We start from the raw sequence: 24319 nt of genomic DNA, 5'->3' as shown, positions 1-24319 counted from the left end.
AAAGATGAAGAAGGCATTGCTTCCCTGAGAGAGGTTACAAATATTCAAATAGGGTTTCTCTCACCAGGTGAATTTTCTCATGCCATGGGACACAGAACACTGCAGAAGGTCATCTGCTTTCTAACATCTTTTCCAGGCCTTCCACACCCCCTTCCGATTTGGCAGCAGCAGCAGCAGCATTTCCAGCAGGTGATGGCCTTTGTCACTGCCAGTTCCACTGGGGGACAACAGCAGCCATGAGCAAAGGAAGCCCTGGGCATTTGAATTTGGCACAGATGCTGCCATCATGTGTCAGACACTCTGTATTCAAAGTATGAAAGGAAAATAGAATCTCGGGATTCCAAACTCAGGATGGCAAAGGGAAAGTTCAGCATGGGAACTGAGTCACACAGAAACTGCTTTTCCTTCTGCTCCCAAACAGACAGCTGTTACCTTTATCTTGTGTAAAATGTAGATTTGCTGAGCTTCTCTTGTGTAAAATGTAGATTTACAGAGCTGGCGACAATGCTTAATTGCTTTTTTTCCTCTGCTCCCTCTTTTCACATGTGAAATGTAAATTCACTGAAGCTAATCAGAGCCTCACAAGAAGGTAACCATCTGCCTCATGGCCTACCCTCCCTATATTTCCCCTCTTGCTTGCTCTTTCCCTTTTAAATACCAAAGTTCCCAAATCCCCTTTGGAAAAAGCACGGGTCACAGACGCTCCTGTGACCCGTGCTTTTTCCCAGGCGCATCCTTGACCTTGGCTAAATAAACAAATCGATTGAGACCTTGCCTCAGTCACCTTTTGGTTTACAAAGTTCAGTGAACCTGGAAGTTCTTTCAAAAAGCTCACAGAAGGGGAAATTGCCTTAGGAGGGAATGCCATATGTGGTAAGTAATGCACTTGTAATTGTCGCCACTGACACCTGTTTCTCTGTGTGGCCTGCTCAGCAAATAACTCAGTTTCTTGACGTTAGAAACTGGTTTATAACGTTGAGAAAAATCCGCACTGAGGAAATGCATTACTTCGCAAGGCTAGTTTACTTCCCGCAGGAAGGTGCGACTCGCCAGCAGTCTCACCACCAGAGCACACCTGAACAAGGGAGACAGGAACATTTATAACTTCATAACCTGATGCAATCACCCTACTGTTGTGGTCAGTTTCCATTGGCCAGAACGGGACCTCACATTCTATGTTTGACGCAATTGGCTAAAAACTTGGAAATTTCCTGAATAGATAAGGGGAAAGAAGAGGAGGAAGAAGACAAGGAAGGAGAGGAAGCTAGTCAGGAGAAGGTCAGGAGGGTTTCCAAATAAGGAATGGCATGCATCAGGGGTTGGAGCTTGCCTAATTCTGTTCTGGGAAAGAGTCAGCTGATTTAAGGTGTAGCTGATGTAGAGAATATATCTACATGGGTGTATATTTATGCCAATAGTGGATAATGGCCATAGAGCAAGAGATTGTTAACTCCTTCTCCTTATAATGTAGTCTAAGATATAAACTTGGAAGAAATTTCTTATCTCTCACATTGCTAAAGAAAAACAAGGCCCAAATTGATGTGTGCTAATTGTACCACCTTCACCAGGAGGAGACGGCAGTGGCTTAGAGTGAGTGCTTGAGGTTCCTGGGTACAGCTGTGGGGCCAGCCACTCCTCTCCACATGGGACACACCTCTGGTGACACTTCTCTTTTGGAAATTCTAACTGCCTCATGGTTTCCTCTGTTCTGTTGGCAAAAGTGGCTTTGAATTCTGGGTACCCTATGGCTCTACCTGCCCTGTCAGTAGTCTTACAGTGAGGCCCCTCCTGGTCTGGGGCAATCCCTTCTTCTCTGTATTGCTCTTTTTTCAGGCCAGGGCTCCTATTGTTACAGTAGGTAGCCAGGCAGACATGAGCAAGCAGGGCCACGCCCCAGCAACCATCAGGTGAGATCGTCAATTGGTTGTTAACACTGTCTCTCTAAAATAATGTATTGGTTATAGCCTGTGCCAGGGAAAGGCAGGCTCGCCATAGACTGAAAACACCTGAAGCTGGTTATCAGCAGCTTTCCAGTAAGAACACAGGATTTGGGTGAGTGGGCTCAAGCATGCGCATTAGGAGGCAAAATGGTGGCACTTGACTGGTATATGACCTTCTAGGGCCATCCAGCTAGTAAGGGAAGAACGCCTCCAGTGAGCATGCGCACAACTCCAGTAATATACACAGTGCCTGCACCCCCCGCAAGCGCTGGCAGGCCACTGCGCAAGTGGATAGCCCACCCCAAGGCAAGAATCAGCGAAGACCTCGGGAAAATGCCGACCTACAAAACCCCAGGTCAGAGGTCAAACTGTGCACTTGCTCTCTCAGGCTGCCTGCTTGGCCCTCTTCCAAATGTACTTCCTTTCATTCCTGTTCTAAAGCTTTTTAATAACCTTTCCCTCCTGCTCTAAAACTTGCCTGTCTCTCCCGCTGCCTCATGCTCCCTCAGCTGAATTATTACTTCTGAGGGGACAAGAACTGAGGTTGCTGTAGACCCGTATGGATTCACTGCCGTTAATACTCTGGTCGTGGTCTTTCCGTATCTTCTCTTTGCCTTTTTTTTAAATTGCATTTTAGGTTTGGGGGTACATGTGAAGAACATGCAGGATTGTCGCATAGGTACACACGTGGCAGTGTGATTTGCTGCCTTCCTCCCCCTCACCTATATCTGACATTTCTCCCCATGCCACCACCCCAACTCCCCACCTCCCACTGTCCCTACCCTGTTTCCCTCCAACAGTCCCCAGTGTGTAGTGCTCCCCTCCCTTTGTCCATGTGTTCTCATTGTTCAGCACCCGCCTATTAGTGAGAATATGCGGTGTTTGATTTTCTGCTCTTGTGTCAGTTTGCTGAGAGTGATGGCTTCCAGGTTCATCCATGTCCCTACAAAGGACATGAACTCATCGTTTTTGATGGCTGCATAATATTCCATGGTGCATATGTGCCACATTTTCCCTGTCCAGTCTATATCATTGATGGGCATTTGGGTTGGTTCCAGGTCTTTGCTATTGTAAACAGTGCTGCAATGAACATTCATGTGCATGTGTCCTTATAGTAGAACGATTTATAATCCTTTGGATATATATCCAGTAATGAGATTGCTGGGTCAAATGGAATTTCTATCTCTAGGTCCTTGAGGAATCGCCACACTGTCTTCCACAGTGGTTGAACTAATTTATACTCCCACCAACAGTGTAAAAGTGTTTCTGTTTCTCCACATCCTCTCCAGCATCTGTTGTCTCCAGATTTTTTAATGATCGCCATTCTAACGGGCGTGAGATGGTATCTCAATGTAGTTTGATTTGCATTTCTCTAATAACCAGTGATGATGAGCAGTTTTTCATGTTTGTTGGACTCATGTATGTCTTCGTTTGTAAAGTGTCTGTCCATATCCTTTGCTCACTTTTGAATGGGTTTGTTTATTTTTTTCTTGTAAATCTCTTTTAGTCCTTTGTATAAATTATGGCTATCAGCCCTTTGTTAGATGGGTAAACGGCAAAAATTTTTTCCCATTCTGTTGGTTGCCGATTCACTCTACTGACTGTTTCTTTTGCCATGCAGAAGCTGTGGAGTTTGATTAGGTCCCATTTGTCTATTTTGGCTTTTGTTGCCAATGCTTTTGGTGTTTTGGTCATGAAGTCCTTGCCTACACCTATGTCCTGAATGATTTTACCTCGATTTTCTTCTAAGGTTTTTATGGTATTAGGTCTGATGTTTAAGTCTTTAATCCATCTGGAGTTAATTTTGGTGTAAGTTGTCAGGAAGGAATCCAGTTTCTGCTTTCTGCAAATGGCTAGCCAGTTTTCCCAACACCATTTATTAAACAGGGAATCCTTTTCCCATTGCTTGTTTCTGTCGGGTTTGTCAAAGATCAGATGGTTGCAGATATTTTGTGTTGCCTCTGAGGCCTCTGTTCTGTTCCATTGGTCTATAGCTCTGTTTTGGTACCAGTACCATGCTGTTTTGATTACTGTAGCCTTGTAGTATAGTTTGAAGTCTGGTTGTGTGATGCCTCCCGCTTTGTTCTTTTTGCTTAGAACTGACTTGGCTATGCGGGCTCTCTTTTGGTTCCATATGAAGTTTAAGGTGTTTTTTTCCAGTTCTGTGAAGAAGGTCATTGGTAGCTTGATGGGGATATCATTGAATCTGTAAATTACTTTGGGCAGTATGGCCATTTTCACGATATTGATTCTTCCTAACCATGAACATGGAATGTTTCTCCATCTGTTTGTGTCCTCTCTTATTTCGTTGAGCAGTGGTTTGTAGTTCTCCTTGAAGAGGTCCTTTACGTTCCTTGTCAGTTGTATTCCTAGGTATTTTATTCTCTTTGTAGCAACAAACTAAATGGTAGTTTGTTCTTGATTTGGCTCTCTTTAAGTCTGTTATTGGTATATAGGAATGCTTGTGATTTTTGCACATTAATTTTGTATCCTGAGACTTTAGGGGAGTTGCTTATCAGTTTCAGGAGACTGGGCTGAGACGATGGGGTCTTCTAGATATGCAATCATGTAATCTGCAAATAGAGACAATTTGACTTCCTCCTTTCTGATTTGAATACCCTTTATTTCCTTTTATTGCCTGATTCCTCTGGTAGAACTTCCAGTACTATATTGAATAGGAGTGGTGAGAGAGGGCATCCTTGTCTAGTACCAGATTTCAAAGGGAATGCTTCCAGTTTTTGCTCATTCAGTATGATACTGGCTGTTGGTTTGCCGTAAATAGCTTTTATTATTTTGAGATACGTTCCATCAATACCTAGTTTATTGAGAGTTTTTAGCATAAAGGGCTGTTGAAATTTGTCAAAGGCCTTCTCTGCATCAATTGAGATCATCATGTGGTTTTTGTCTTTGGTTCTGTTTATGCGGTGAATTATGTTTATGGACTCGTGTATGTTGAACCAGCCTTGCATCCCTGGGATGAAGCCTGCTTGATCATGGTAGATAAGGTTTTTGATGTGCTGTTGTAGTCGGCTTGCCAGTATTTTTTTTTTTTTTTTTTCGAGACAGAATTTTGCTCTTGTTACCCAGGCTGGAGTGCAATGGCGCGATCTCGGTTCACTGCAACCTCGCCTCTCGGGTTCAGGCAATTCTCCTGCCTCAGCCTCCTAAGTAGCTGGGATTATAGGCACGCGCCACCACGCCCAGCTAATTTTTTGTATTCTTAGTAGAGACAGGGTTTCACCATGTTGACCAGGATGGTCTCGATCTCAGCCTCCCAAAGTGCTGGGATTACAGGCTTGAGCCACTGCACCTGGCTTGGCTTGCCAGTATTTTATTGAAGATTTTTGCATCTGTGTTCATCATGGATATTGGCCTGAAGTTTTCTTTTCTTGTTGAGTCTCTGCCAGGTTTTGGTATCAGGATGATGTTGGTCTCATAAAATGATTTGGGAGGGATTCCCTCGTTTTGAATTATTTGTAATAGTTCCAGAAGGAATGGTACCAGCTCCTCTTTGTATGTCTGGTAGAATTCAGCTGCGAACCCATCTGGACCTGGGGTATTTTGGGGTGGTAGGCTCTTAATTGCTTCCTCAACTTCAGACCTTGCTATTGGTCTGTTCAGGGTTTCACTTCTTCTGGTTTAGGCTTGGGAGGAGGCAAGTGTCCAGGAATTTATCCATTTCTCCCAGATTTACTACTTTATGCACATAGAGTTGTTTGTAATAATCTCTGATGATGGTTTGAATTTCCGTGGAATCTGTGGTGATATCCCCTTTATCATTTTTTATTGAATCAATTTGGTTATTCTCTATTTTTTTTTTTTTTTAATTAATGTGGCTAGTGGTCTGTCTATTTTGTTGACCTTTTCGAAAAACCAGCTCCTGGATTGACTGATTTTTCAAAGAGTTTTTTGTGTCTCTATCTCCTTCAGTTCTGCTCTGATCTTAGTTATTTCCTATCTTCTGCTAGGTTTTGAGGTTTTTTTTGATCTTGCTCCTCTAACTCTTTCAATTTTGATGATAGGGTGTCAATTTTAGATCTCTCCTTGTTTATCATGTGGGCGCTCATTGCTATATTTTTTTCCTCTAGAGACTGCTTTAAATGTGTCCCAGAGATTCTGGTATGTTGTGTCTTCATTCTCATTGGTTTCAAAGAATGTCTTTATTTCTGCTTTCATTGCATTGTTTATCCAGTCAACATTCAAGAGCAAGTTGTTCAGTTTCCATGAGGCTGTGCAGTTCTGAGTTAGTATCTGAATTCTGAGTTCTAACTCGATTGCACTATGGTCTGAGAGATTGTTTGTTATGATTTTGATTCTTTTGCATTTACTGAGGAGTGATTTGCTTTCAATTATGTGGTCAGTTTTAGAGTAGGTGTGATGTGGTGCTGAGAAGAATGTATATTCTGTGTATTTGAGGTGGAGAATTCTGTAAATGTCTGTTAGGTTTGCTTCTTCCAGGTCTGAGTTCAAGTCCTGGATATCCTTGTTAATTTTCTGTCTCGTTGATCTGTGTAATATTGACAATGGGGTGTTAAAGTCTCCCACTATTATTGTGTGGGAATCTAAGTCTCTGTAAGTCATTAAGAACTTGCCTTATGTATCTGGGTGCTCCTGTATTGGGTGCATACATATTTAGGATCGTTAGCTCTTCTTGTTGTATTCATTCTTTTACCACTATGTAGTGTCCTTCTTTGTCGCTTTTGATCTTTCTTGCTTTAAAGTCTATTTTATCATAGATGAGAATTGCAACTCCTGCTTTTTTTTTCTGTCCATTTGCTTGGTAAATCTTCCTCCATCCTTTTATTTTGAGCCTTTGTGTATCCTTGCATGTGAGATGGTTTTCCTGGATACAGCACCCTGATGTGTTTCGGCTTTTTATCCAATTTGCCAGTCTGTGTCTTTTGATTGGGGCATTTAGTCCATTTACATTTAGGGTTAATATTGTTATGTGTGGATTTGATACGGCCATTTTGATGCTAGCTGGCTGCTTTGCCCATTAGTTGATATAGATTCTTCATTGTGTTGATGCTCTTTACCATTTGGTTTATTTTTGGAGTGGCTAGTACTGGTTGTTCCTTTATATGCATAGAGCCTCTTTCAGGAGCTCTTGTAAAGCAGGCCTGGTGGTGATGAAATCTCTGAGTACTTGCTTGTTCACAAAGGATTTTATTTTTCCTTCCCTTATGAAGCTTAGTTTGGCTGGATGTGAGATTCTGGGTTGAAAGTTCTTTTCTTTAAGTGTGGTGAATATTGGCCTCCCACTCTCTTCTGACTTGTAGGGTTTCTGCTGAGAGATCTGCTGTGAGTCTGATGGGCTTCCTTTGTGTGTAACCCGACCTTTCTCTCTGGCTGCCCTTAGCATTTTCTCTTGCATTTCAACCATGGTGAATCTGACGATTATGTGCCTTGGGGTTGCTCTTCTTGAGGAATATCTTTGTGGTGTTCTCTGTATTTCCTGGACTTGAATATTGGCCTGCCTTGCTAGGTTGGGGAATTTTTCCTGAATAATATCCTGAAGAGTATTTTCCAGCTTGGATTCATTCTCTTCATCACATTCAGGTACACCTATCAAAGGTAGATTAGGTCCTTTCACATAGTCCCACATTTCTTGGAGACTTTGTTCATTCCTTTTTACCCCTTTTTCTCTCATCTTACCTTCTCATTTTATTTCATTGAGTTGATCTTCAACCTCTGACATCGTTTCTTCTGCTTGATCAATTTGGCTGTTGAAACTTGTGCGTGCTTTGCAAAGTTCTCGTGTTGTGATTTTCAGCTTCATCAGTTCACTTATATTCCTCTTTAATTTGTCCATTCTCGTTAGCATTTCGTCGAATCTTTTTTCAATGTTCTTACTTTCTTTGCATTGGGTTATAACATGTTCTTTTAGCTCACGGAAGGTCCTTATTACCCACCTTCTGAATTCTGATTCTGTCATTTCATCGCACTTACTCTCCATCCAGTGTTGTTCTCTTGCTGGTGAGGAGTTGTGAACCCTTGTAGGAGGAGAGGTGTTCTGCTGTTGAGTGTTTTCATCCTTTTTGTACTGGTTTCTTCCCATTTTCGTGGATTTATCCACCTGTTGTCTTTGTAGTTGCTGACTTTCAGATTCGGTCTCTGAGTGGCCTTCCAGTTTGTGGATGATGAAGTTATTTCTGTTTCTTAGTTTTCCTTCTAACAGTCTGGCCCCTCTGCTGTAGGGCTGCTGAGGTCCACTCCAGGCCCTGTTTGCCTGGGGATCACCTGCAGCAGCTGCAGAATGGTAATGGTTGCTACCAGTTTCTTTTTCTGCTATCTTTGTCCCAGAAGGATACCTACTAAATGTCAGTTTGATCTCTCCTTTATGAGGTGACTCTTTGGATATACAGGGGTCAAGGAGCTGCTTGAGGAGACAGTCTATCCTTCACATGAGCTCAAGTGCTGGGCTGTGAGCTCCATTTTTCATTCCGGGCTGCTGGGCAGGTACGTTTATGTCTGCTGCCGCAGAACTCATAAACACCATTTTGTCCTCAGGAGCTCTGTCCCAGGGAGTTAGGGCTTTATTTATGAGGTTCCATTGTGCTGTTGCGTTTCTTTTTTTTTTTTTTTTTAAGGGCTGCCCTGTGCAGCAAGGAAGCTGCCTAGTCACTGTCTGCCTGCAGAGACTTTGCTGAGCTGCTTTGTGCTCCGCCCAGCTGTCCTGTGTGTTTCCCTGCAGTCCTGTTTATATGGGTGTAGTTAGAACTGTCTGAGCATTGGTGGCCCACCTCTGTAATGACGGACTCTCGCTGTAATGTCAGGTTGCCTTGGTCACGGCAGGTTGCCTCAGCAATGACGGGCTGCCTCAGCAATGGTGGACTACCTTCATATTGGTGGAGTGCCTCGGCAATGGCAGACGCCAGTCCCCCACAGAGCTGGACCATCCCAGGTTCAGCTGTGCTTGCTGTGAAACTCTCAATCCAAAGAGTTTGATTGCTGTTCTTTTGTGGGGGTGGGACCAGCCTAGCCTGATCACCTGGCTCCCTGCCTCAGAGCCTTTTGTTTTTTAGTTGAATGGTCAACTCTCTCCCCGGTGTTCCAGTCGCCTGTTGAAAAGGTGCCGGGGTATATGTGATTTCCCCTGCGGCGACTCACAGTGCCGGCTGAAACAGCAGCATTCAGATTCATGGGGCTTGTTTGTTTGTTTGTTTTTGCCCAGGAATCTCCTGGCCTGTCTCGCTGTTTCAGACCCCTTTTTAGTCAGACGAATGGACGACTGTGCCTTCCCGGGTTTCCAATCACCAGCTAAAAGGGCACCAGGACCAGTATATTTTGTACAGAGGACAGCCATGCCAGGGAGCTGCAAAGCAGCCACACAGGCCAAAACAACCAGGGGGACCGAAACGGCTGCACTGGCCCAAACAGTCATGCTGGCGACCCATGGGGCGCCTATGCCTGGAAATCTCCTTGTCTGTGGGCAATAAAAATCCATCTGGAAATGGGGCGTCCACTCACCGTCTGTGCTTTCACTGGGAGCTGCAATCCTGAGCTGTTCCTAAACGGCCATCTTGGATCCAGATCCCTCTTTGCCTTTAAAAAATTCTGCACACATACCCCAGAACTTAAAGTATAATTTAAAAATGTATATATACATTAAAAAGAGGACTAGGGCACCCTGGGGCAATATTTAGGAGGCGGTGGTAGGACTTCTGCTAAGAGCCCTTGAAAGCAAGATCAGGAGGAACTTCCAAATCTGCCATAAATTCATATGTTGTGACTTAGGAATATAGTGAATAACCGAAAAAAAAAAAAAAAAAAAAAAAAAAAAAAAGATTCTAGTCCAGGAGACCGAGCTGATATTCAAGATTTACATCCTGAGCCTGAAAACAAAGGCAGATTTAAAAGAGGGACTCTTGAGTTTTCCCTTCAGGGATCAATTACCAAACAGACGAGAGCTATCACCTCCCACCTCCCACCACCCACCTCCCAAAACTTGAACACTAACACTAAGAACTAAAACTAAAACAATCATTCTGCTGTGGTGGAGTGAGCATAGAAAGTTAACACCAAGACAAAACTATGCCAAATTGCAAGGTCTTTATTGCCGGCAGCCACAGAGTTCTCATGTCTATCCAACCCATGGCCCCAAAAGGAGGATGTTAAGATGTTTTATACCCATACAACCACTTCAGGAGTGAGGGTGAGGGGCAGGAGCGGGGGTGAGGCGCTTTAGACATTCTGAGGGCTAGTAGATTTTGTAAATTACCTCCTGGGTGGAGATGAGGGTAAGGGGCTCCAAACATTCCAGTGGATTCCTGGGCAAAGATGAGCATTAGGGGATCCAGACAATCTGAGGGCCAGGGGACTTCTGACATTCTGACTGTTACTTAAGCAGTTCACAAAAGTTATGCATTTACTTACACATTGTCTGGGTAGTGTGGAAATTACAAGTCACAGGGACCAAGATGGCTGTCACACTTGGCTTACAGAGAGCAGTTTCAACAGAAAGTCGAGTTACGGTTGAAGTATGCAGGTTTAGGGGGCTTGTTACCATGTCACATTCCCCCCGTTTTATTTACAGGAATTAAATTATTGATTTTTTTTAACAGGTTAGTATTGTTTGTTGTTTTTTTTTTGTTTTTTTTTGTTTTTTTTTTTTTTGAGACGGAGTTTCACTCTTGTTACCCAGGCTGGAGTGCAATGGCGCGATCTCGGCTCACTGCAACCTCCGCCTCCCGGGTTCAGGCAATTCACCTGCCTCAGCCTCCTGAGTAGCTGGGATTACAGGCACGCGCCACCATGCCCAGCTAATTTTTTGTATTTTTTAGTAGAGACGGGGTTTCACCGTGTGACCAGGATGGTCTCGATCTCTTGACCTTGTGATCCACCCGCCTCGGCCTCCCAAAGTGCTGGGATTATAGGCGTGAGTGTTTGTTGGTTTTAAAGTCCTATATTGAGACTTTAATATCAGGTGTCCCAAACTTTTTACACAGGGGGCCAGTTGACTGTCCCACAGACCATTGGAGGGCCGCCACATACTGTGCTCCTCTCACTGACCACCAATGAAAGAGGTGCTCCTTCCTGAAGTGCGGTGGGGAGCCGGATAAATGGCATGAGGGGCTTTATGTGGCCCACGGGCCGTAGTTTGGGGACGCCTGCTTTAATATTAATTTTACAGAGTTTACTCTGGATTTTATGAATCTGAGCAGTTGGTTTAGGAGGCAGTGGCCAAACATGAGTCTCTGCAGGAGTAGGAAACCTGTTTTCTATGTCCCATTTATGCATATATATACTCTGAGACCCCAGGTTTGTCCCGGTGTCTATTTACCATCTGGGATAGTTACAGTTATCTTGAGGGGGTTTAAGACCTGGTGTAGCATGGGGATGGGGGAGAGTCTTGGTTAAAAGAGATGGAGTTTATGTTTTTGGTGTACCCAGATACAGTGGAGATAGTTTTACAACACTAGTGGGGGTAATAGAACTTAAGTTTCCACAGTTGTATCTTTTTATGTGGGATGGATCCTGGGCACAGATAGTTGTTGCTCTGCCCTTGAACTGCTGCACCCAGCTACACTTTCACTTGTTCTGAAATTTAGGTTGGGGCCAAGGAGGGCACAGAGGATTAAGGAGAAGGTAGTAGGGTTCTTTGGAATGTACTCCAGGGTTAAGTTGACTATGGTGGATTCCTTTCTAGTTAAGGAGCTAACATATTCTTTAGTGGAGCCCTTGGTGAGGACCCATTAATAGTATGTGGGTTCTAGGGGGAGGTTGCTATGGGGATTTACAGCACAGATTAGGGTGGTGAGGGTGGTGACCGTGAAGAGCGCATAAGTCTTATCTTTAGTGAATCAGGGGATGAGTGTTTTACGCTCTATTGTCCTTCTGGTGGGGCAGTCTTAATATGGGTGTGATGAATTCAGGCTGTTGGTCCGTCCACCTTGAGTGCAGTGGGTATGGTTAGGATAACCGTGTAGGGTCCCTTCCAATGGGGAGTGAGGCCAGAGGTGGCGAATTTTTTAACAAGGACAGAGCCTCTGGGCTGGAAGGAGTGTGTTGGCTTGTCTGCGAGGTTCAATGGGGTGGGATGGGTGTCCTTAATGACCTGGTGTATCTGGGATTGAACACACTGGAGCATCTGTAAGGACTTAAGGAGTGTATAATTATGGACTTCAGCATGCACGGTATCTGCAGGTTTCAGGATTAAGGGACGGGGCCTACTCAACATGATTTTAAAAGGTGAGAAGCCTTTCAGATAGGGTGGGCATTGGATGGGAAGGAGGACAGAAAGAAGCAGCCTGACCCACATTTTACTGGTCTCTAGGATAAACTTTGTCAGGGTTTCTTTCAAGGTCCGGTTTATTCATTCGACCTGCCCTGAACTCTGGGGACCATAAGCACAGTGTAATTTCCAGGATATACCTAGGGCCTTAGCTAGGCCCTGAGAAATTTGAGCAGTAAACGTGGGCCCATTGTCCGACCCCAATGTTAGTGAGAGGCCAAACCGGGGAACAAGGTCCTGTAATCATTTTTGTGTATGTATGTGACTACCAAGGCAGTCTTTGACTTAGTGGGGGAGGTTTCGACCCATTCAGGGAACATGTTATAAACACCAGGAGGTATTTACACCCATTTGCTGGGGGTTTTTATTTCAGTGAAATTTACTTTCTAGTGCTCTCCAGGGCTAGCCCCTCTGAGTCTTACTTCTACCTGGCTAGACCTGTTCCCTTCCGGATTTACTCGGGAACATACGTTACATCGGGTAGTAATTTTCTTGATAAGTTTATGTAAGTGTGGAATGTAGTATTTGGCTTTTAGCAGCTCAGTTAGTTTAGTCTGTCCGAAGTGAGTGGCCTGGTGTGTGTTCTTAACTAGGGCCCATCCTAGAGCTTTGGGGACCACAATTCTTGTGTCTGGTAGAATCCAGCATCCTGTGGAATCTCGTGTGCCCCTTGTTCTTTAGCAACGTTTTTTTTTTTTTTTTTTTTTTTTTTTTTTTTTGTATGTCAGTACATAGGGGTAGGAGGCAGGATTGGGGCCGGCAGAGTTACAAGAAGAGTCAGAGGTTTTACTGGTCCCAAGCCTGCCTGTCTGGCTTGTAGGTTAGCCTCCTATTTCCCCTCGCCTCTGGTGAATTCCCCTCCTGGTGTCCTTTGCAAGTATTAATGCTACTGTCTTTGGCTTCCATGTAGCCTTTAGTAGGGCTAGGATATATTTTTGATGGTTTTTTCTTCTGAGGTAAGTAGTTCCCTTTTTTCATAATGGCTCCATGTACATGAGCCATTGCAAAGGCATACTGGCTATCCGTGTAGATGTTTACAGTTTTTCACTCCGCCCAGTCTAAAGCCTTCATCAGAGCTATGAGTTCTGCCTTTTGGGCCAAGTTTCCATGTGGAAGAGCCTGGGCCCAGACAACCCACTCTAGGGTTTCTTTCTGTTATCCTTAAAATAATCATTTGAAAATAAGTAGGGTATTGCCGCCATCATCTTGGGATTTTCCAGTAAACCGGGGTTCAAGGGATCCTCCCACCGTGGCCTCCAGAGTAGCTGGGACTACAGACGTGCACTACCACACCTGGCTAACTTTTTTATTTTTTTCAGAGACAAGGTTTTGCCATGTTGCCCAAGGTGATCTCGAGCTCCTGGGCTCAAGCAATCCTCCCACCTTTGCCTCCCAAAGTGCTGGAATTACAGGCATCAGCCATTGTGCCTAGCCCCTCTGTTAACTTTTGTCCTGCATTTGTCTTCACGTGTGTTGACGCATTTCTTTACTAAGATCACATAAAAATTTCTGTATATTATTAGAACAGTCTTCAGAAGCATCATTTTAGTAACATTTTCTATCACATACTGTACAGAATTATTTTCCCATTGTCAGTTTCAATTTTTGTTGGAAATGTCTTTTAAATGCATACATTTTTGACATCACTATGATAGTGGAATAGATTTCTGAGAGTAGAGTTACCGGATGCAGGGATTTGGATTCATTAATGACTTTTAACAGATATTGAGAATTGCTTTCCGGAGTGGTCCAACTTCCACTGCTATAACCTCAGTGTGCTGTGACCTATGAGTCCAAAAAAGGCAAACTTTAAAGGGACTGTGTTTGAGAGCATTCATAGCACTAGATGTCAGAAATGAGGTGGGTTTACTGACACAATCCCTCTTAGCATCTATATTTTATAATCCATTTTTAATTTATGAGACAGGATATTGCTATATTGCCTGGGCTGGTTTTGAACTCCTGGGCTCAAGTGATCCCCTGCCAGAGCCTCCAAAGTAGCTGAGGTTATAGGCATGCACCGCCATTCCCAGCTACAGGCTTCCCAATGCAATGCAAATCTGTTTTGGATTCCGTCTTGGCAGTTTGGTCTTAGGAATGCTGCACTTCATAGTCTTGTTGGTCCAGGTTTCAAAAACATGGATTCCAAGAAGAGCATTTTAGAGATGCCCCAAGGGGTAAACATTTCTGACAGCGAATTTACCATTTTCCTTTAACTGTGTTGAATCTCCTTATTTTTACAAGTGATTACCCCTGCACAGATCACGTATCCTTCATCCAGCCTCTCAGCTTAAGAACTCAAACATTTAGTTCAAATAATACTGTGATAAAATCCTTGAAGGCCAGTGATCACGTGAATGAACTATTAGAATATGCTGCTGGGGAAATAATAGCAATCCTAGAAGCCGTGCCTCTAATACCATGTAGGGGTAAGAGGACACAGTGTCAGTCCCAGCCAAATTGTATTACTTCAGGCTGCCATGTGAAAGATGCAGCGTTAGTCACAAGGAGAGCCAGATCAGAACATGTGTATGAATCAGTGTAATTAGAAGAATAACCCTAATGTGGATGGGTCAGCTTCAGTAATTTTGTAGATGTGGGACAACAGTCCAGTGAACTGACATAGATTCAACTCATACCTTGGAAGGGACCTTAAGCAATTATTGAGTATACAGATGAGCAATTTAAGATTTAAAGAAGTCCAGCAGGATGCCCAAGATCCTGTGGCTGCTCAGTGGCTATCGGAGTCTTTAATTGCCTCTTCTGATTGCAAGTCCAGTGCTCTTTCTAGTTCTGCATTAGCTCATCTCTGGCCTATGTCCATGAGGTCTTGGCAAGGTCCGTGGGCCTTCATAGAAGAAGTGGCTGAAAAAAAAATCCTGGACACACATACAAAAGACACAGAAGATATCTTTTATTATTCTCCACATTGCTGCTACCTGCACATCATTAGCGGAATTTTCTGGTACATCCCAGAAGCTAAATCCACCTGTCATATTTACTTCACAGGAGGAAATAAAATTCACACAAGAATTCACTTTATCAGCCCCTTATCTGTAGCAAGCTCCATGCATGAAGGACTAACTCCAAAGTGAGATTCTTTTCTGATGAGATGCAAACCACTCTGCAGTGAAACATGGAACCAGGGAACTGTAATTTCCTGAGCCCAACATCATTAAATGTCTGCAATGCCATCACATTAGCTTGTTTTCATGTAATTGTATAAACACAGTTTTGCCAGTTCAAAGCACTTGGAAGTATTTTATTATGCTTTCTTCCTAGTTGTGCAATCCTGACCACATGCCAAGGCTGAAAAACAACTAGCTTATCCATGAGCTGGTGATAATTTAGATTTGTAGGGAGGCAGCTAGACTGAAGCCTTTATGCATCACCATTTCATTTTACTTTAGGAGATAGGGTGGGTCATATTCTTGGATATGGAAGCTGGGAATAAGGGATGAAGGTCAATGTCCTGCTCACTTTCTTCCTTGCTGGCTACTCATAGGGTGAATGTAATTTTAACTGGTATCCGTTGAATGGATCATATGGGGAAAGTTCCATGATATGCCCTAGGAAGAGGGGGAGTCAGGCTCATTTCTGGTTCCTCAGGAGTTTACATTGCTGAAGATTAGGCATGTAACTAACTTTAAGGCCAAATGGCATAATGCCACACTGGCCACAGAAGTGTTAAGTGGTATAGGAAAGAGGGAAATTAACCTTGTCTGAGAGTTTCTAGAAAGCTATAAGGAAGAGGTAGCTTTTGGGCTGGACTAGCAAATGGGGTAGGATTTTAGCTGGTGAAGGGAATTCTATGACGAGAAAATATTCTGAACAGTGTGAGTCAAAAGCCTGTGCCCCAGATGGGCAAGCGCAGGACATGGAACTGTGGTGACTAATGCAGTAGTGAGTATCGAAAATTACCATCGATGACCACAAGCAAATCTGCTCTCTGCAGGGGTCTTATCCAGTGTTGAATATTCATTGCCCCCCAGACAGCTCCTGGCTCGTGAGTGCCTGTCTCAGTCCCTTCAGGCTGCCATAGCAAAATACCTTAGACTGAATAATTTATAAATAACAGAGTTATTTCTTACACTACTAGATCTTGCAGAGTCTAAGACCAGTGAGCCAGCAGAGGCAGTGTCCGGTGAGGGTTTGCCCTCTGCTTCACAGATAGTGCTTGCCTGTTGTGATCTGGAATGATGAAAGGGGCAAACAGCTCCCTCAGGCTTTTTTTTTTAATGGAGTCTTGCTCTGACACCCAGGCTGGAGTGCAGTAGTGCAATCTCAGCTCACTGCAAATGCCACCTCCCAGATTCAAGCAATTCTCCTGCCTCAGCCTCCCAAGTAGCTAGGACTACAGGCACGTAAAACCACACCTGGTTAACTTTTTGTATTTTTAGTAGTGTTAGCCAGGATGGTCTCAATCTCCTGACACCTCATGATCTGCCCCCATTGGCCTCCCAGAGTGTTGGGATTACAGGCGTGAGCCACCATGCCCAGCCACAAACCTCTTTTTTTTTTTTTTTTTTTTGAGATGGAGTCTTGCTCTGTCGCCCAGGCTGGAGTGCAATGGTGCAATCTTGGCTCACTGAAACCTCCACCTCCCAGGTGTATTTTTTTTTGTATTTTTAGTACAGACAAGGTTTCACCATGTTGGTCAGGCTGGTCTCAAACTCATGACCTCATGATCCACCGGTCTCAGTCTCCCAAAGTGCTGTGATTACAAGCCTAAGCCACTAGGCCCAAACTCAGCCCTCTTTTATAAGGGCACTAATCCCATTCATGAGGGCTCCACCCTCATAACCTAATCACCACCTAAGGGTCTCTCATCTTAATACTATTGCACCAAGGATTAGGTTTCCATATTTGAATTTTGAGGGGACACGGGCATTGAGACCATGGCAGCGCCCAATAATGGAATAAAGGAATTCCTAGGAAAGGGGTATGCTTCAACTGGGTATTGCCAATGCAAATGCAAGGATTCATTCAAATTCTTGTGATCAGTGAATTTCTGGGGAGGTGGGTCCTTTTAAGAATATATTTGGGCTGGGGATGTGGAGGCAATATATGTATTTGGTCCTTTTAAGAATATATTTGGGCTGGGGAAACGGAGGCAATATACATATCTGGTCCTTTTAAGAATATATTTGGGCTGGGGAGACATAGGCGATATATATATATATATATATATATATATATATATATATATATATATATATATGTGTGTGTGTGTGTGTGTGTGTGTGTGTGTGTGTGTGTGTGTGTATATATATATATTTGGTCCTTTTAAGAATATATTTGGGCTGGGGAGATGGAGGCGATATATATATATTTGGTCCTTTTAAGAATATATTTGGGCTAGGGAGATGTAGCTAACTCTAGAGACCCCGATCATCTTCAGATCCACTCTCAGAGTGTGTGGTCTCTGGCATGCTTTTCTGCATTTTTCAGTTCTCTTTGAGCCAGCTTTTTCTGCCTTATCCACGTCTCTCTTCTATCTTAGCTTTGACCTGGAAGTGGCTCTAGTGACCACTCTGACCCCTCTCCCCTAATCAAAACATTCCCTCTGCTCCTACTTTTTGTTGTCTTGCCCATTTCTAGTCCTAAAAGTAGGAGCCTTGCTAGATGGGTCCATTTTTGCATGCCAGGCCAGCAGATGCCCATGCCTACTTCAACCAGCAATGCTGAACTCAGGGAGAGGCAGGAGGGACTATGGCCGAAGACATCCCCCTCAGAAGTAGAGGTATGCTTGCACTCACCATCTCAAGTACACCTGTACAGGGAATAGACATAGGTTAGATTTAAGCCAATTGACCAAGAAATGTGAGCTGTATTCAGTAGGCACAATGTTGTGGAATGCTTTCATCAGGTCATGGACTGCTAGCTCAACATTCCTTCATGACCTCAGACTCTACCAGACCACCAGCCAGCAGCCTAACCACCTGTGACTCCAAATCTTTTCCTTTATTTCAGTCTTGTGTTTCACCTAAAAATGTCATCACTCCATCCTCAATATGGCTTCATCACTCTCTGCTATGTTCTCTGGGGCTTTCTCATAGAAACCTGTGCTCTTACCTCTCCTAACAGTCCAAAAGTAGGATGTATAATAACAGAACCTGCCTGTTATGCGCTGAATTATTTCTCCCCTAAAAAAATTCATATGTAGGCCAGGCATGGTAGCTCAGGCCTGTAATCCCAGTACTCTGGGAGACCGAGATGAGTGGATCACCTGAGGTCAGGAGTTCAAGAACAGCCTGGCCAACATGGTGAAATCCCATCTCTACTGAAAAAGAAAAGAAAAGGAAGAAAGAAAGAAAGAAAGAAGAAAGAAAGAAAGAAAGAAAGAAGAAAAGAAAGAAAGAAAGAAAAGAAAGAAAGAAAGAGAAAGAAGGAAAGAAAGAAAAGAAAGAAAAGAAAGAAAGAAAGAAGAAAGAAGAAAGAAAGAAAGAAAGAAAGAAAAAGAAAGAAAGAAAGAAAGAAAGAAAGAAAGAAAGAAATAGCCCGGCATAGCGGTAAATGCCTGTAGTCCCAGCTACTTGGGAGGTTGAGGCAGGAGAATCACTTGAATCTGGGAGGCAGAGGTTGCAGTGAGCTGAGATCGTATAATTGCACTCCAGCCTTGGCAACAAGAGCAAAACTAAAGAAAGAGAAAGAAAGAAGGAGGAAGGAAGGAAGGAAGGAAGGAAGGAAGGAAGGTAGGTAGGTAGGTAGGTATGAGAAAATATATTTCTGTTGTTTAGATCACTTTGCTCTGGCAGTCCCAGCAAAATAACACGCTACCTCCTATCGTTATTGGAAAGATTAAATTGGTTTAAGGCACATAAAACACATGGACCAGTACGAGTAGAATTAGCAATTAAATTCTAAACCTCTTAATCCTCCATCTTTCTCTTATTATTATTGCAGAGCTCCTATTTGTGTTGCTGCATGACACCTGACATCGAGCTGACTTTTCCAAACCTCCTCAATGTTCAAAACAAGAAAATGGAGAGCTGTGTTTACCTGCTGGCTCCTTCCAGCAACATGCATGCAGGAAAGAATTTCAGGAACTATGTTCAAAGGCGTTGCCTAACAAAAGTTAAATATAAACTCTCAGAATAAATTCAATGCAGCAGTAACAATTGAAAGTGAAATTTATCTACTGTTTCTTCCCATGACCATGTAGGATGGAAATTCTTAAGCAAAGTGTTTATATCAGCGTTTCCTCAGTGCATTTTCAGGTATGTCCAGTAATCTATTACAACTAATAGATGATAATACAGACTACATACAGTTTACCTTTTCATACAATAGCAATCTTGCTCATCTATCATTTTAAAAAATAATTTTACTGCTTTTATCATGTAATCCACCCTTTCAAAGTATACAATTCAATGATTTTTAGTGTAATTACAAAGTTGTCCAACTGTCATTACGATCTAATTTTAGAACATTTTTGTTCTCCCCAAAGAAATTCCGTACCCACGCACAGTCATTCTCTATTTCTTCTCCTTCTATCTATCCGTAAGCAACCACTAATCTTTCTGTCTCTATTTGCCTATTCTATACACTTATTTATTTATTTTTGAGACAGGGTCTTGCTCTGTCACCTAGGCTGTAGTGCAGTGGTGTGATCACAGCTCACACCTCACTGCACTGCAGCCTCAAACTCCCAGGCTTAAGTGATCCTCCCACCTCAGCCTCTCAAGTAGCTGGGACTACCAGCATGTATCACCATGCCCTTTCTAATTAAAAAAAAAAAAAATGTACAGATGGACTCTCCCCACGTTGCCCAGGCTGGTCTCTAACTTCTGCGCTCAAAAGATCCTCCTGCCTCAGCCTCCCAAAGTGCTGTGATTACAGGCATGAGCCACCATGCCTGGCCTATTGGATATTTTAAAGAAATGAAATCATACAGTGTGATCTTCTATGACTGGATTTTTTTTTTTAACCTAGCATAATGTTTTTCTGGATCATCCAAGTGATAGCATGTCATTCCTTTTTATTGCCAAATAATAGTCCTTGGATGAATACATCACATTTTATTTACCCATTCATCAGTATATATATGAGCGTTTCTACTTTTTAACTAGTATGAATAATGATATCGTGAATTTTTGATGACAGGTGTTTGGATGGATATGTATTCTCAGTTCTCTTGGAACTGCAGGAGAGGAATTGCCCAATCATAAGGTAACTGCATGTTTAACATTTTAAGGAACTGCCAAACTGTTTTCCAAGTGTCTGTGCCATTTTATCAGCAAGGCATCAGGGATCTAATTTCTCTACGTCCTCATAAACAGTTGTTATCTTTCTTTTACCTTATAGCCATTTTTATACTATTATTATGGGTGCAAAGTAGTATCTCCTTGTGGTTTTGATTTGCATTACCTGAATGGCTAATAATTTAGAGTATCTTTTCATGTGTTCATTAGCCATTTGATATCTTCTTTGGAGAAATGTGTATTCAAATCCCTTGCCCATTTTCAATTGAATTATTTGTCTTTTATTGAATAAGTGCTCTTGATATATTCTGGATTCTAGTTTCTGATCAGATATATGATTGACAGATATTTTCTCCTATTCTGTATGTTATTTTCATTCTCTTGACAGCCTTGTGTATAGCATGAGTTTTAAATTTAGATACAGTTCAAGTTAATGTATCTATTTTTTCTTTTGTCACTTGTGCTTTTGGTTTTGAATCTTAAGAACTTAGTATCTGACCCCAGGTCACAAAGATTGACCACTGTACATTCTTCAAAGAGTTTGATTGTTTTGCCTCTTGCATGTAGGTTTATAATCTATTTGGAGTTAAATGTTGTGTGTGGTATGAGGTAGGGGTCCAGATTCATTCTTTTCCATGTCAATTCCCAGTTGTCCCAACACTATTTGTTGAAACTATTCTTTCTCCCATTGAGTTGTCTTGTCACCTTTGTCAAAAATCAATAAACATAAATAAATGTAAGGATTAATTTTGGGAATCTCAACTATATTCTATTGCTCTGTAAGTTTATCTCCTTACTGTAATACATTGTCTTGATTACTGTAGCTGTGAAGCAATTTTTGAGTTTGGAAAGTGAGAATCCTTCAAAAATTTTTATAAATTTAAGATTTTTGGCTATTCTGGGTCTTTAGCATTTCCTAATGAATTTGAAGAACATCTTGTCAACTTCTAAAAAAAAAAAAAAAGGCAATTTTGACAGGGATGATGTAGAATCTGAAGATAAACGTAAAGTGTATTCCCAGCCGGGCAAAGTGGCTCAAGCCTGTAATCCCAGCACTTTGTGAGTCCAAGGCAGGCAGATCACTTGAGTTCAGGAGTTTAAAACTAGCCTGGCCAACATGCTGAAACCCTGTATCTACTAAAAATACAAAAGTTAGCCAGGCATGGTGGGATGTGCCTGCAGATCCAGCTACTCCTGAGGCAGTAGAATCACTTAAACATGGGAAGTGGTACTTGCAGTGAGCCGAGATTGTACCACTGCACTCTAACCTAGGCAACAGAGTGAGACTCATCTCCAAAAAAAAAAAAAAAGAGTATTGCCATCTTAGCATCTTGTGATCCATGAATACATGAATATGGATTGTCTTTTCATTTATTTGACTCCTTTCAACAATGATTTGTAATCAGTATACAAGTCTTAACAATCATTTTGTTAACTTTGTTCCAAACCGTTTTATTCTTTTTGATATTATTGAAAATTGAATTGATTTCTTAATTTTTGGAATGTTAGTTGCTAGTGTGTAGAAAGACAACTGATTTTTGTAGATCTTGTATCCCGTAGCCTTATTGAACTCTAAGTTCTAGTGCCTCTTTTTTTTGGTAGATTCTTTAGGATATTTTATATAAAAAATAATGGTATATGTAAATAAAGGTATTTTGTTTCTTTTTTCCAATCTATATGTTCTTTTTCTTGCCTGGCTAGAATCTCCAGTACAATGAAAGAGTTCGTGAGAACAAACATGCGTATCTTATACCTGAACTTAGGAGAAAAGCTTTCAGTCTTGCTGAAATATTATCATGGTATTAAATATTATGTCAGCTGTAGGTTTTTAATAGATATTCTTTTTCAGACTGATGAAGTTCCCTTTCATTCTTACTTTGTTGGATGGTTAGGTTTTATTTTAAATTATTATTGCATTTTTAAATCATTAATGAATTTTATCTTTTTTTCTAAAATCTTTGCTTTTTGTCTTTTATTCCATTGATATAGTATATTACGTCAATTGATTTTCAAATATTAAGCCAACGTTGGATTTCTGTGATAAATCTCCTTTGGTTATGGTGTATAGTTCTTTCTATCAAATATTAAGCCAACATTGAATTTCTGTGATAAATCTCGTTTGGTTATGGTGTATGGTTATTACTATATGTGGCTGGATTCAGTTTTCTGGCTTTTTTTTTCCCCCCAGAATTTTTGCCTCTATATTCTCTAGGGATATTGGTCTATAGATTTCTTGTCTTGTGATATCACTGTCTGGTTTTGATAATACTAGCCTCATAAAAGGAGTTAGAAAGTGATCCCGTTTTTGGGAAAACTGAGAAGAACTGGTCTTAGTTCTTTTAATGTTTGGTAGATTTCACTAGTGACATCATCTGCTCCTAGTCTTTTCTTTGTGAGTAGTTTTAAAATGACCAATTTAACCTCTGCTTCCTACAGCTCTATTTAGATTTTCTATTTCTTTCTGAGTTAGATTTGGTAATGTTCATCTTTATAGAAATTTGTCCAATTTCATCTGGGTTATCTAACATTTGGCATACAATAGTGTGTTGCATACCACAGTGTTCCCATATAACCCTTTTTATTTCTGTGACATCTCTAGTGATGTCCTCTCTTTCATTCGCATTTGAGTCTTCTCTCATTTTTTTCCTGATCGATCTTGCTAAAGGTTTTCCAAATTGTGTTGATCTTTTCAAAGAGCCAACTTTTAATTTTGTTGATTTTATCTGTTTTTCTAGTCTCTATTTCACTTATTTCTGTTCTTTATTCTTTCCTCCTACTTGTTTTGCATTTAGTTTGCTTTTCTTCTTCAAGCTTCTTAAGGTCAAGTTTAGATTACTGATTAGAGATCTTTCTTCTTTTTAATATAGGCATTTACAGCTTCCATTTCCTTCTGTGCACTTTTTCTTAGCTAGATCCCATAGGTTTTGGTATGTTATGGTTTTAATTGTTATTTATCTCAGAGTATTTTCTAGTTTCTCTTGTGCTTTCTTCTTTGATTCAGTTATTAGGAGAGTGTGTTTTAATTGATACATCTTGTCTATTTCCTTACACCAATACAGCTTGGCTCCACCTGGCCCCTTTGTTCTCTTATTGTCAAATAGACTGTATTTCTGTATGTTATAGGACCAACACCACAATTAGATACCTATTGTTTTGTGCAATTGCTTTTCTAAATCGTTCAAGAGAAGAAAAATGGAGACATGTAATTATGCAGCTTTTATCATTACCTACATAATTTCCTTTATTGGAGCTCATTGATGTCCCTGCTCATATTTTTCCCCTTCTTGGGTCTGCATAGGCCACTGGTTAGTCAAAGGTTATGCTTAAGCCCCATAGTCAATTAGATTTTCATCCTTTACTGTTGTCCATACGTGTAATTCGGAGGTTGCTATCACACATCAGAGAATTTACATTTTGTTTGGCTCCGCATTCAGCTAGGGATCAGTAGCTTAGAGTTCCCACTCTAATCACTCCTGAGAGGTCTCAGCCTCAAACATCCACAGTCTTCCAGACAGTCAGGAATGAGAGCAAATTTAGTTTTAATCCTGGCTTCCTAGGCTTCGCCCCTGGTTTGTAGTAGCTTATTTTTCAGCCAGTGTTTGCTCAGAGACTGTGTTTATGCCTCTTGCGGCAGTGAGACTGTAAAGGAGTACTTCATTTTCCTAAAAATTATCTTTCTCTTTTCTCTTTTTCTCTGCGTGTTCACCTCTTACTTAGCTCGTTAGGAATGCATTTCTAACGTTTACCTTCTCTTCATCAGGCATTCCCTGCACTGAGAGCTTATCTAACTACATGTTTGCTTAGAAATTCTAAGGACCAAAGGTTGAACCAAACCAGGCACTCTCAGGGATTCTTCCCTACCCAGACATTGCCTAAGGCAAGTCAATTTACAATCCAGCTCTGCCCTCCATGGTGGCAGCCAGCAAGTCGCCAGTTACATA

At 41.8% G+C, this 24319-nt stretch overlaps 1 long non-coding RNA gene across 2 annotated transcripts in view; it reads left to right on the top strand.

The window, feature by feature from the left end:
- Positions 1-20552, top strand: part of LOC141580952 (uncharacterized) — a 38169-nt gene extending 17617 nt beyond the window's left edge. For both annotated transcript variants that reach the window (XR_012513380.1, XR_012513379.1), the window contains exons 2-3: positions 19081-19394; positions 20281-20552. This is a non-coding gene — a long non-coding RNA (uncharacterized LOC141580952). The remainder of the gene's footprint in view (positions 1-19080; positions 19395-20280) is intronic.
- Positions 20553-24319: the final 3767 nt, after the last annotated feature.

This window comes from Saimiri boliviensis, chromosome 13 (assembly GCF_048565385.1).
Source record: "Saimiri boliviensis isolate mSaiBol1 chromosome 13, mSaiBol1.pri, whole genome shotgun sequence".
NCBI classification, from domain to species: domain Eukaryota; kingdom Metazoa; phylum Chordata; class Mammalia; order Primates; family Cebidae; genus Saimiri; species Saimiri boliviensis.
The sequence above is the reverse complement of the archived record's forward strand: the minus strand, read 5'-3'. Positions and strand labels throughout refer to the sequence as shown.